The sequence below is a fragment of the Sarcophilus harrisii genome, chromosome 5 (assembly GCF_902635505.1).
Source record: "Sarcophilus harrisii chromosome 5, mSarHar1.11, whole genome shotgun sequence".
In the NCBI taxonomy this organism is placed as follows: Eukaryota; Metazoa; Chordata; class Mammalia; order Dasyuromorphia; family Dasyuridae; genus Sarcophilus; species Sarcophilus harrisii.
This window is the reverse complement of record NC_045430.1, coordinates 124,156,033-124,166,853: the sequence shown is the minus strand read 5'-3', so window position 1 is coordinate 124,166,853 and position 10,821 is coordinate 124,156,033. Positions and strand designations below refer to the sequence as shown.

Sequence of the window (10,821 nt, the reverse complement as noted above, 5' to 3'; positions counted from 1 at the left end):
TATACAAAAGGATTCAAATATCCTATATCTCCAGAAGAGATGGGGTCTTATTCCACTTCTTTCTTTCTGATTCCTTCTCTTAGTAAGGCAGAGTCACCAAATTTATAAGAATACATTCCCGAATTGATAAATGATGAAAGGATACAGATAATTTTTAGATGAAGAAATTAAAGCCATTTCTAGTCATATAAAAAAATATGTCACTATTTATTAGAGAAATGCAAATTAAGTGAACTCTGAGGTACCATCTCACACCTCTCAGATTGGCTAAGATGAAAGAGAATGATAATGATAAATACTGGAGGGAATGTGGGAAAACTGGAATATTAATACTTTGTTGGTGGAATTAGGAAATGATCCAATCATTATGGAGAGCAATTTGGAACTATGCTCAGAGTCTCTACTGGATCTGTATTCCAAAGAGTTAATAAAAAAGAGGAAAGGACCCATATATCCAAAAATGTTTGTAACAGCTCTTTTTATAATGGCAAGGAACTGGAAATGGAGTGGATGACCATCAGTTGGAGAATGGCTGAATAAGTTATGGTCCATGAATGTTATGGAATATTATTGTTCTATAAGAAATGACGAGCAGGCTGATCTCAGAAACTCTGAAAAGACCTACGTGAACTTATGCTGCATGAAGTGAGCAGAACCAGGAGAACTTTGCACACAATAATAAGATTGTATGATCATCCACAGTGATGGACTTGGCTCTTCTAAACAATGCAGTAATTCAAGGCAATTCTAATAGACTGGTGATGGAAAATGCCATTCATATCTAGAGAGAGAACTATGGATACTGAATGTGGATCGAAGCATAGTTTTTTCACCTTTTTGTTTGTCTGCTTGTTTCCCTTCTAGTTTGATTTTTTTTTTTTTTGCACAACATGACAATATATTTTAAAAGATTGCACATATTTAACCTATATCAGATTGCTTGCTGTCTTGAGGAGGGGGAAGGCAAGGAGGAAAAGGAGAAAAATTTGGAACACAAAGTTTTACAAAAATGAATGTTGAAAACTATATATGTATTTGGAAAAATAAAATGCCATTTTAAAAAAGGAAGGCAGAATCTCTTTATATTTTGATGTTGAGGAGTAAATCCCTAATATGCACTTGGAGACTTCTTAGGTCTATGGTTATCATCATCTTGTCAGATGGGATTTAGAAGTTCAGGATTCCTTTCATCGACCTCTCTCCTGTGCATGATATTTCTCTAATTATAGTTTCATGTCGCTGTCTCAAGACCACTTTAAAATCTTTCCACGTTGTGGAGGTTCTTCAGTCACACAGAGTTCTCATCTGATGATTAATGAATAAATGAATAAAAAATAATTTATCAACTTCTTTCTCGTGGTAGATACTGTATTGTATGAAAAGCTTTCTGGGAAATGTAATTCAGAGAATTACCTCCAAGAATCAAGCTTTTCCCAGAAATAGGCTTCATCGTCTCATCCTCTGTATGAGGATCAAGCTGGGTATCTTGGGGAAATGAATTGATAAAGAAAGTTTGGAAATGCCAATTAAAACCTGATTCAGAAGACTGAGGAATCTCATGGGCCTGGGCTCTTGGGGACCCATTCCAACCTTATTGGGAAAGAATGGTTAGCTCATTGTCTGAACTAATCTCAGGTTTTTTAGTTCACAGATACTTCCTTGTTGTAGGCCTATAAAAAGGAGCATCCAGAATTATTATGGGCATTTGGAGAGATTTAGAGAAGACAGAGAGCTCAGAACTTCATCCCTGGGAGGTTGAAGGCTGTCTATGAGAAGAGAGCCAGAAACTAATTGCTTCCATCCAGACCCCCCTCAAAAAATTGACAGCTATGGAGAGGCTTCTTTTCCTGAGAAATAGTTGCAGCTGAGAGGCAGTGGTGGAGTCACAAAAATTTCCTGGACCCAGCTGGAGAGCATCTGTGGTGGAAACTGTCAGAGATGATAGCCATGGATCACAGAATCCTGTCGTGGGAGTGGCTGAAGTTCAGATCTTTGGAGGAATGTCAAGAATTTCAAGACCCCAGTCTTAGAGAGAAAGTAAGGAAATTCTTGGGATAAGAGATGGCAGTAGTCAGAGGCAGATTAAAGTGGCAAGAGAGTCTGGACCCAAGCATCTTGTAGAGAAGAATAACTGCAGGACCTGGAGCAAACCTAGCTCTCTTTTACTGAGAAAATGAATTATCAAGTGGTGTAGTTTGGACAGCAAGGAAATTACCGATATATATATATATATATATATATATAATGTTTGTTCTATGGCATTCAAACTATTGTAGTATTTCTATCTGTGAACCCTGAGATGATAATGAACTCAATGGAATATCAAGGCAGGCTGACTGTCTAGCAACCCTAAATTCATTTCCATTCCCTGGCAAGCTCAGCCTCACTAAATCTGGAGAGTTGTTGTCTTATGCCGTGTACAAGTTGGTCCCAAATGAAAGTTCTGGATCTGATCTTCCTCATTCCAATGACTACATGTTTCTTTCATCTCTCGTAGCTTTAATTTCCTGGGGCAACAAGGTTAAGTTAGAATCATGATCCAGCTTCAGTTGGGTCATCCTTAAAAATTTCATTTGCTTCTTCTCTTTCTATGTAGTCAAGGAATGGTAGATCCAGTCATGTTTTTGTCCCCTTATTTCCTCTCTGTTTCTAAATTAGCTAGCTAAGGCTTCTTGGAATGAAGGGGCTCTTAACCTGTCTCATTGATGGAACTCATCCCAAATTACCTATAATAGAGACCAATGTCAGGTTATATAGGTAATGGGAGAATCTCATCTTTCCTTTGCTACCATTATGTCTCCTCCCACCAAGCCATGAGTCTACTGTCAGTCTCATCAGATTCCACTGTCTAGGAGCAATATTTTAAGCCAGATTCAGGCTGGCCCCAATCCTAGAGATCAGGATCTGGAGAAATGGAGTTAATGAGCAAAATTATTTTTAAACCCTTTTCATCCATATAAGCAACCACTAACCAAAGATATGTGAACAAATATTCAGGAAGAAAATATAGATTCATTTCTTCAGGTTCCTGCTCATAAGGATGAACTTAGGAAATCACCAATACATCATTTAGGAGAATGAACACTTTATTAAATCTGAAGAACAACTAACTCTTCCTTCTTGATTTTTGTTATTGAGTAGTTTTCAGTCACATTTGACTCTTTATAGTGTTTCTTGGCAAAAATACTGCAGTGGTTTGCCATTTTCTTATCCAGCTCATTTTACAAATGAGAAACTGAGACAAACAGGGTAACATAGCTAGTGTCTGAAGTTAGATCTGAAATCATGAGGATGAGCATTCCCAGTTCTAAGCCCTGGGTTCTATCCCCTGTACCACCTAGCTGTTCCTTCCTTTCCATATAAGACTGTCCTCAAAGTAGATCCTTGTGCACCTGACTTCTCTCCACTCTCGGCCTTCCTGGCTGAAAGCTGTGTCTGAGGCACTCACACCATCTGGTCCAGATTATTGCCAATGTTTCCTAACTGTTCTTCCTGCTTCACATCTCTCCCCACTCCAGTGCATCTTACACAATGCTGCCTAAATAATTTTCCTTATGCGCAGATCTGGATATGTGATTTCCAACTCAATTCCCATGGTTTCCTTTTGCCTCTAAAATCAAACATAACCTCCTCTGATTAGCTGTCAATGAAACCTTGTCCCCAATTTTTTTGTCCAGCCTGTTTTATTCTTCCTTCCTGCACTCTTCAGTACAGCCAAATTGGCTTTCCCCATGACGTGCCTTTTTCTCTCTGTGCCTTTGTTTTGGATATTATTACCCAAGCTTGCAATGGATCTCCTCTTCACCTCTTCCTTGTAGAATTCATCTTTTCCTTTAATACTCTGCTCAAGCACATCTTCTATGTGAAACTTTTCCTGATCTACCTAACCAAAGTCACAGTGTTTGGAGCCAGCTTCTCAGTAATAATAATAAATAAATAACAGAATTTTTTTCTCTTTACTCTTCTTTTTACTCTTTTTTTATTCTTTTTTACTTTTTTTTTCTGTATACATCTGTAAATGTCCTTGCAATTGCTCATTTAGAATGTAGACTTTTTGTTAGTAGGGGTTGCCTTATTTTTTTATGCATCCCCTAGCACATAATAGACACCTAACAAATGTTCTCTTGCTCGCTTGATGATGCCATACAATCTAATCAGCCTCTGGAGGTCTGGGAAGATTGTACAATGAATATCACACCTAAATACAGATCTTTGGGGTAGAAAGTACAATGTGAGAGGTGGATGCTAACTGACACTTGGAACTGCTATTTTTTTAAAAAATCAGAACTCATCTCAAAAACCTAACCCCTTGGAGACCTCTTTTGATCCCCCCAGTTTCTAGTGCTTGGTCTTATGAAATGGCTTTTTATTTAAAATATAAACACTTACATGTTTGAATGTAAACTTCTTAAGGGAAAAGACCATTTCATTTTTTTTTTCTATGTATCACTAGCATTAAGCTTAGGAGCTAGTTTATAGTAGGCATTTAATAAATGCTTTTTTATCTAGTGATTATACTGTAAGACTGAGGTCAGTTAAACATTGATTAAGTGCCTCATGTGTGGAAGTGTGGGAGATACAAAGAAATGCAAACCCAGGCCCCATTCTCTAGGAACTCACAGTAAATTGGGGAGACAACTTGCCAACAGCTGTACACAAACAAGATATGTGCCACTTAAGCTGGAGAAAATCACAGAGGGAAGACACTAGCATAAGGGGGATTAGTAGAAAGGCTTCCTGAAGAAAGTAGGATTTTAGCAAAAATTTGACGAAAACTAGGAGGCAGGAGCAAGTAGGGAGAGAATTCTAGACATGGAGGAAAGCTTTAAAAAATGCATGGAGTTGGGGGATGAGTGTCTCGTGGTCAGAACAGTAAGGAAGTCAATGATGCTGCATTGTAAGGAATAAAGCAAAAGCAGATGGCAAAGAACTGAGGTTATGAAAAATTTTAAAAGCCAAGAGATTTTATACTGAATCCTCGAGGTAATAGGAAATCAATAGAGTTTATGATCTAGTCAGGTGCACAGTCAAACCTGCACTTTAAGGAAGATCATTTTGAGAGTTGAATCTCCACTGAACTTTGAGGCAGGAAGGCTGACCAGCTGTTGCTGTCAAGCTTGACTGTAGAATTTGGAGAATGGAGAAAATGAGTGTGAAAGATTTTACTAACCAGGGGAGAACAAAACCTCAGAGTGTGATAGGATGTCTCTGAAACATTGGATAATCCATCTTAAGCCAGATAGACCTCAGTGGTCTTTTCCTGAGATTCAGAGAGGCTGTGACTTGTCCAGTGTCACACAGGCAATAAGTGTCCAAGGGAGGATGTAAACTGGAGTCCTCCGAGGTCAAAGGCTGTTCTCTTTCATAATAACTTACTACCTTCCTTTGCTCATGGAGAGTATTTCCCTTGCTTCCAGGCAATCCTTCCCCTTTAATGGTTCTCAAACTTTTGTTTTCAGTATCTTTATCCTATTAAAAATTATTGAGTATCTCTCCAAAGCATTTTTGTTTATCTGGGTTATATTTATAGACATTTACCTATTGGAAATAAAAACTATTTTTGAATTTGCAGACCCTCTAAAAGGGTTTCAGAGATCCCCAGGATTCTCTAGACCATACTTGGAGAACCACTGCGCTCATTCTTGACGGAAGTTATCTTTTCTATCTTCAAATATATCTAATGTGGGAACGTCTAGTTCCTTTGTTACTATGTTCTAGTGTTGTATGTAGGACAGTTAGGTGGCACAGTGCATAGAGTGCTGGATCTGGAACCAGGAAGACTCTTTCTCCTGAGTTCAAAAAGGGCCTCAGGCACTTACTAGCCATGTAACCCTAAACAAGTCACTTAAGTCCATGTGCCTCAGTTTCCTCATTTGTAAAATAAGTTGGAGAAGGAAATGGCAAACCACTCCAGTATCTTTGCCAAGGAAACCCCAAATGGGATCACAAAGAGTTGTACAGAATGGAAATGACTCAACAACAAACATATTGTACATTGTCTGTATGTGTATGGAAGGGGATGATAACATATGAAATGACTATATGTAAAACCTATTCCATTTTTCCCTAAGAACCAATCTCAGAATAGACCCATAACTAGCAACTTAATTTAGCTAAAGGAAATTTCTCAGTTAAGCAAATAATGTTGGTTAACAGGTTGAAAAATATGCCCAAAGTCACAGTGTTTGGAGCCAGCTTCTCAGTAATAATAAATAAATAAATAAATTATAATCAATAAATAACAGAAATATAATAAAACAAAAATAATTTTTAAAAAACCTCACATTTATATAGTGGTAAGTGACTTGCCTACAATTACAAAGCTAGTAAGTCAGTCTGAGGGCAGATTTGAACTTGGAAAGATGAGTCATTGTTTCTCCAGGCCTAATGCTGACATAGAAAATAAATGCTATTCCATAAATGTTCTATTTACTGAACTACCATAGAGAGAATAAATACACATAAATAGTATAAGATTATTTCAGAGAGAAATTCATCAGCAATTGGGAGAAAAGCTTTCTTTATAAATAAGGTGGTACTTAAGGAAGAGAGAGTAGATTTGGTCTCCTGTTTTTTAACAGATTCCAAGACTATCTTGTGAAATAAGAGAGAGAGAGAGAGAGAGAGAGAGAGAGAGAGAGAGAGAGAGAGAGAGACTGAGAGACAGATCAGAGACAGAGACAGTGAGAGACAGTGAGGGAGAGACAGAGAGAGAAACAGAGAGAGAGAGAAGGAGAGAAAAACAGAGAGAGACAGAGACACAGAGAGATAGACACAGAGAGACAGAGACTGAGACAGAAAGACAGATCAGAGACAGTGAGAGACAGTGAGGGAGAGACAGAGAGAGAGAGAGAGGCAGAGAGAGAAACAGAGAGAGAGAGAGAGACAGACAGACAGAGAGAAAGAAACAGAGAGACAGACAGAGACAGAGACAGACAGAGAGACAGAGAGAAACACACAGAGAGAAAGAGAGCGAGAGCGAGAGCGAGAGCGAGAGAGAGAGAGAGAGAGAGAGAGAGAGGGAAAGAGAGAGAGAGCATTAAGAACTGTTTCTTTTTCTTTGCTGAGATGGGGTAGAACCATAGACATGCAATACCTATGCCTACCCATTGTGTGAGATGCTAAACTCCTAGGCTATTTAACTCCTCATAGGGTCATCTCCTTTTCTAGTCCATGCTATGTTAGGACTGTAGCTGACTAGGTAGGTTAAAAAAAAGAAAAGAATCCTACAGGTTATAGCAGGGAGGATGGCTGTCCCCACATGATCACAAGCTGCTGAGCTTGGCTAAAAGAATGGAGCCCATTATGACTGAGGTGGATGAGGGTAGGTGTGTGTGGGAAGGGGTGGGGGGAGGTGTTAAGGAGAGAAAATGAGTTGAAATTCAAGTAGCAGAGATGTGAGAGAGTAGCTGGCGCCTGCTGTTAGACAGACCTGATGAACTCTGATAAACTCTGAGGCACTTTCCCCATAGCCTTCTAATCCTTGCCAGACATAGAGAAACTTAGCCCATGATGGAAGGAGAAAGGGGATTCACGAGGGGTTGAGGGAAAGCAAGGAGAACGGAGAGAAGGAAGCCGAGGTCTGGCCTGGGAGGGCTCCAGGGGAAGAAAGGGCCTTTCAACCTTTACAATGAGGGGAGGAAAGAAGGAGTCTTTGCTCTTGACCCCAGTGCTGTCTCCTTCAGTTTCTAGTCTGAAGCTGAGATGATCCTGCCACGAAGGCCCCACGGGGAGTAAGCAGAGAGAGATGAAGGCCTTTGCTTCAGGGACCACCCAGGGGCAGGGACCCCACAGCCACGCTGGAGGGAGAGGCCCACAAGTGCTAGGATGATTAAAGGACTTGGAGTATCATGGAGGCTCTCAGGTGGGTAGGAAACAGAAAAGGAGCAATCAAAATGTCATCCAAGCGCTTGCTACAGGAGCACATATACTAAAATTGGAATGATCACAGAGATTTGCATGGCCCCTACACAGGGATGATACGCAAATTCATGAAGCAGTCCATATTTTTAAAAAAGTCATCTAAGATCATCTGGGGAGATTATCCTTTAGCTGGGGAGTGGAATGGCCCAACTCACTTTATTCACATTTCCAGTCCCAGGAAGGAAGATTGGGATGGGCCTTTCTTGGCACAATTCAAAGTGTGGTTCTGAATCCTGTTTCTTTCATTAGGATAATTTCATTTTTGATCCTTACATCTTTGATCCCTGGGACAATGTTGTTCAGCAGAAATGTCAAACTGGGATCCACCTCTCTTCTGTGTGCTGCTTGAGCCAGATTAAAATGAAATTGGGAAACAGGTGATAAAAAAATAAAATTTTTTAAAAAATAAATGATGTTGCTATGTGGTTTTCTAAGTCACTATGTAGCCCCCCGGACTTGTAAGTATGGTTTAATGGCCCTGTTTTAATTTGAGTTTGATGGTATTTATGTAGTGAGTAGAGAGCTGGCTCCCATTTGGGACTAAAATAACCTTCATGATCACTTAACCTCTTAATGTCCCAGTAATTCTGTATGCTTGGAAGCTTCAGGAAAGGTGACAGTCTGTTTTGGTAGTGAAGTTTTTCACTGGGTTTGTTGAAATCGCAGGTCCAATAACAACAACATCGTTCTCAGTACCTAGTGTAATACTTTATATATCTAGATCTTGGGGGGATCTTAGAGGTTTTCTAGCTCAACACTTGCAGTTTCATAGATGAGTAACAGGGAGGTTAACCAGGTAGTTTATCCAGATTCACACAGGTAGTAAACATCAGAGATGGGACTTGAACCCAGTTTTTGTCTGTGGTTCAGTCATGTCCAGCTCTTTGTGACCCTGTGGACCCATAGCACACAACAGAGTTTATTTTTGATAAAGATACTGCAATAGTTTATCATTTCCTTCTCCCAGTGGATTAAGTTACTGGCCCAGAGTCACATAGCTAGCAGTTGTGTGAGGCCATATTTGAACTCAGGTCTTTCTGACTCCAAGCTAGCCCTCTATCCACTGAGCCATCTAGCTGCTCCTGAACCCAGATGCCCCCTTTACTTTCCCCACTTTATACCTCATCCATGGCTATAATAGATGTTTACCTTTTTTTTTTTTTCATTTTAAATAGTATTTTATTTTTCCAAATACATGCAAAGATAGTTTTCAATATTCCCCTTTGGAAAACCTTGTTTTCCAAATTTTGCTCCTTTCCTCCCCTTCATCCCTTTCCTAGACAGCAAGCAATCCGATATAGATTAAACATGTGCAATTCTTCTAAATATATATTCCATATTCACTATGCTGTGCAAGAAAAGAGATCAAAAAGGGAAAAAAACACAAGAAAAAATAATAACAAAAAGGTGAAAATACAATGCTTTCATCCACATTCAGCTTTCATTGCTTGCTATATTTTTGTTGTACTGATTGGTCCCTGTTACTCTCCTTGTCTGATCCTCAGCTTTCTTTAAATTCTCAGGTCTCCAGCCTAGCTGGCATAACTTGGCTGGGTGAGTTTATGTGTGTGGGGGAAAGGAGAATTACATTGCAGCAATAAATTCAGGAATGAGGCAAGAGCAGTAACCACAACACTGTTTCCATAGCCTGGGAAATCCCAGACAAGCATGCGAGGATGTTTTGGAAGCACAGAGTCACTAAGTAAGCCTGAGTTCAGAGACAGTGCCCATGCTAGCTACCAGGATGTGTGTGACTCATTGTTTAATTTGGCAGGCTGGCATTGAACATCTGTCTTTGCCTTCTGGGAGTGAAAGGGAACCTTCATACCCACTGTCCTTCTCAGCAGGGGGTCTTGATCCTGGAGAGGGTAGCTGCATAATATCAAAAGTTCACTTTGAGTGAAGGGGATGGGGATGAAGAGAAGAAATCTCATAAATAGCTTTTTCTGAACCTCTTACCCCCCTCACCCCCTCCCCTAAATGGCAGGATGACCAGTAGATGTTAAATATATTAAAATATAACTTAGATACACAATAAGCATACATGATCAAAACATTATTTTGCTGTACAAAAAGAATCAGACTCTGAAATATTATACAATTAGCTTGTGAAGGAAATCAAAAATGCAGGTGGGCATAAATATAGGGATTGGGAATTCAATTTTAGTCATCTCCCAGAGTTCTTTCTCTGGGCATAGCTGGTTCAGTTCATTACTGCTCCATTGGAAATGATTTGGTTGATCTCGTTGCTGAGGATGGCCAGGTCCATCAGAACTGGTCATCATATAGTATTGTTGTTGAAGTATATAATGATCTCCTGGTCCTGCTCATTTCACTCAGCATCAGTTAGTTAAGTCTCTCCAGGCCTTTCTGAAATCATCCTGTTGGTCATTTCTTACAGAACAATAATATTCCATAATATTCATATACCACAATTTACCCAACCATTCTCCAACTGATGGGCATCCACTCAGTTTCCAGTTTCTAGCCACTACAAAGAGGGCTGCCACAAACATTTGTGCACATACAGGTCCCTTTCCCTTCTTTATAATCTCTTTGGGATATAAACCCAGTGGTAACACTGATGGATCAAAGGGTATGCACAGTTTGATAACTTTTTGAGCATAGTTCCAAACTACTCTCCAAAATGGTTGGATTCGTTCACAACTCCACCAACAATGCATCAATGTCCCAGTTTTCCCACATCCCTCAACAATCATCATTATTTTTTCCTATCATCTTAGCCAATCTGACGGGTGTGTAGTGGTATCTTAGAGTTGTCTTAATTTGCATTTCTCTGATTAATAATGACTTGGAGCATCTTTTCATATGACTAGAAATAGTTTCAATTTCTTCATCTGAAAATTGTCTGTTCATATCCTTTGACCATTTTCAATT

At 39.5% G+C, this 10,821-nt stretch overlaps 1 long non-coding RNA gene and 1 other non-coding gene across 2 annotated transcripts; both read left to right on the top strand.

Moving 5' to 3' along the window:
* Positions 1-7,222: 7,222 nt before the first annotated feature.
* LOC116419669 lies at positions 7,223-8,295 on the top strand. Its single transcript, XR_004229943.1, has 3 exons — positions 7,223-7,580; positions 7,686-7,864; positions 8,173-8,295. It is a non-coding gene; the product is annotated as an uncharacterized LOC116419669 (long non-coding RNA).
* On the top strand, positions 7,907-8,011 carry LOC111721101. Its single transcript, XR_002770465.1, has one exon. It is a non-coding gene; the product is annotated as a U6 spliceosomal RNA (small nuclear RNA).
* Positions 8,296-10,821: the final 2,526 nt, after the last annotated feature.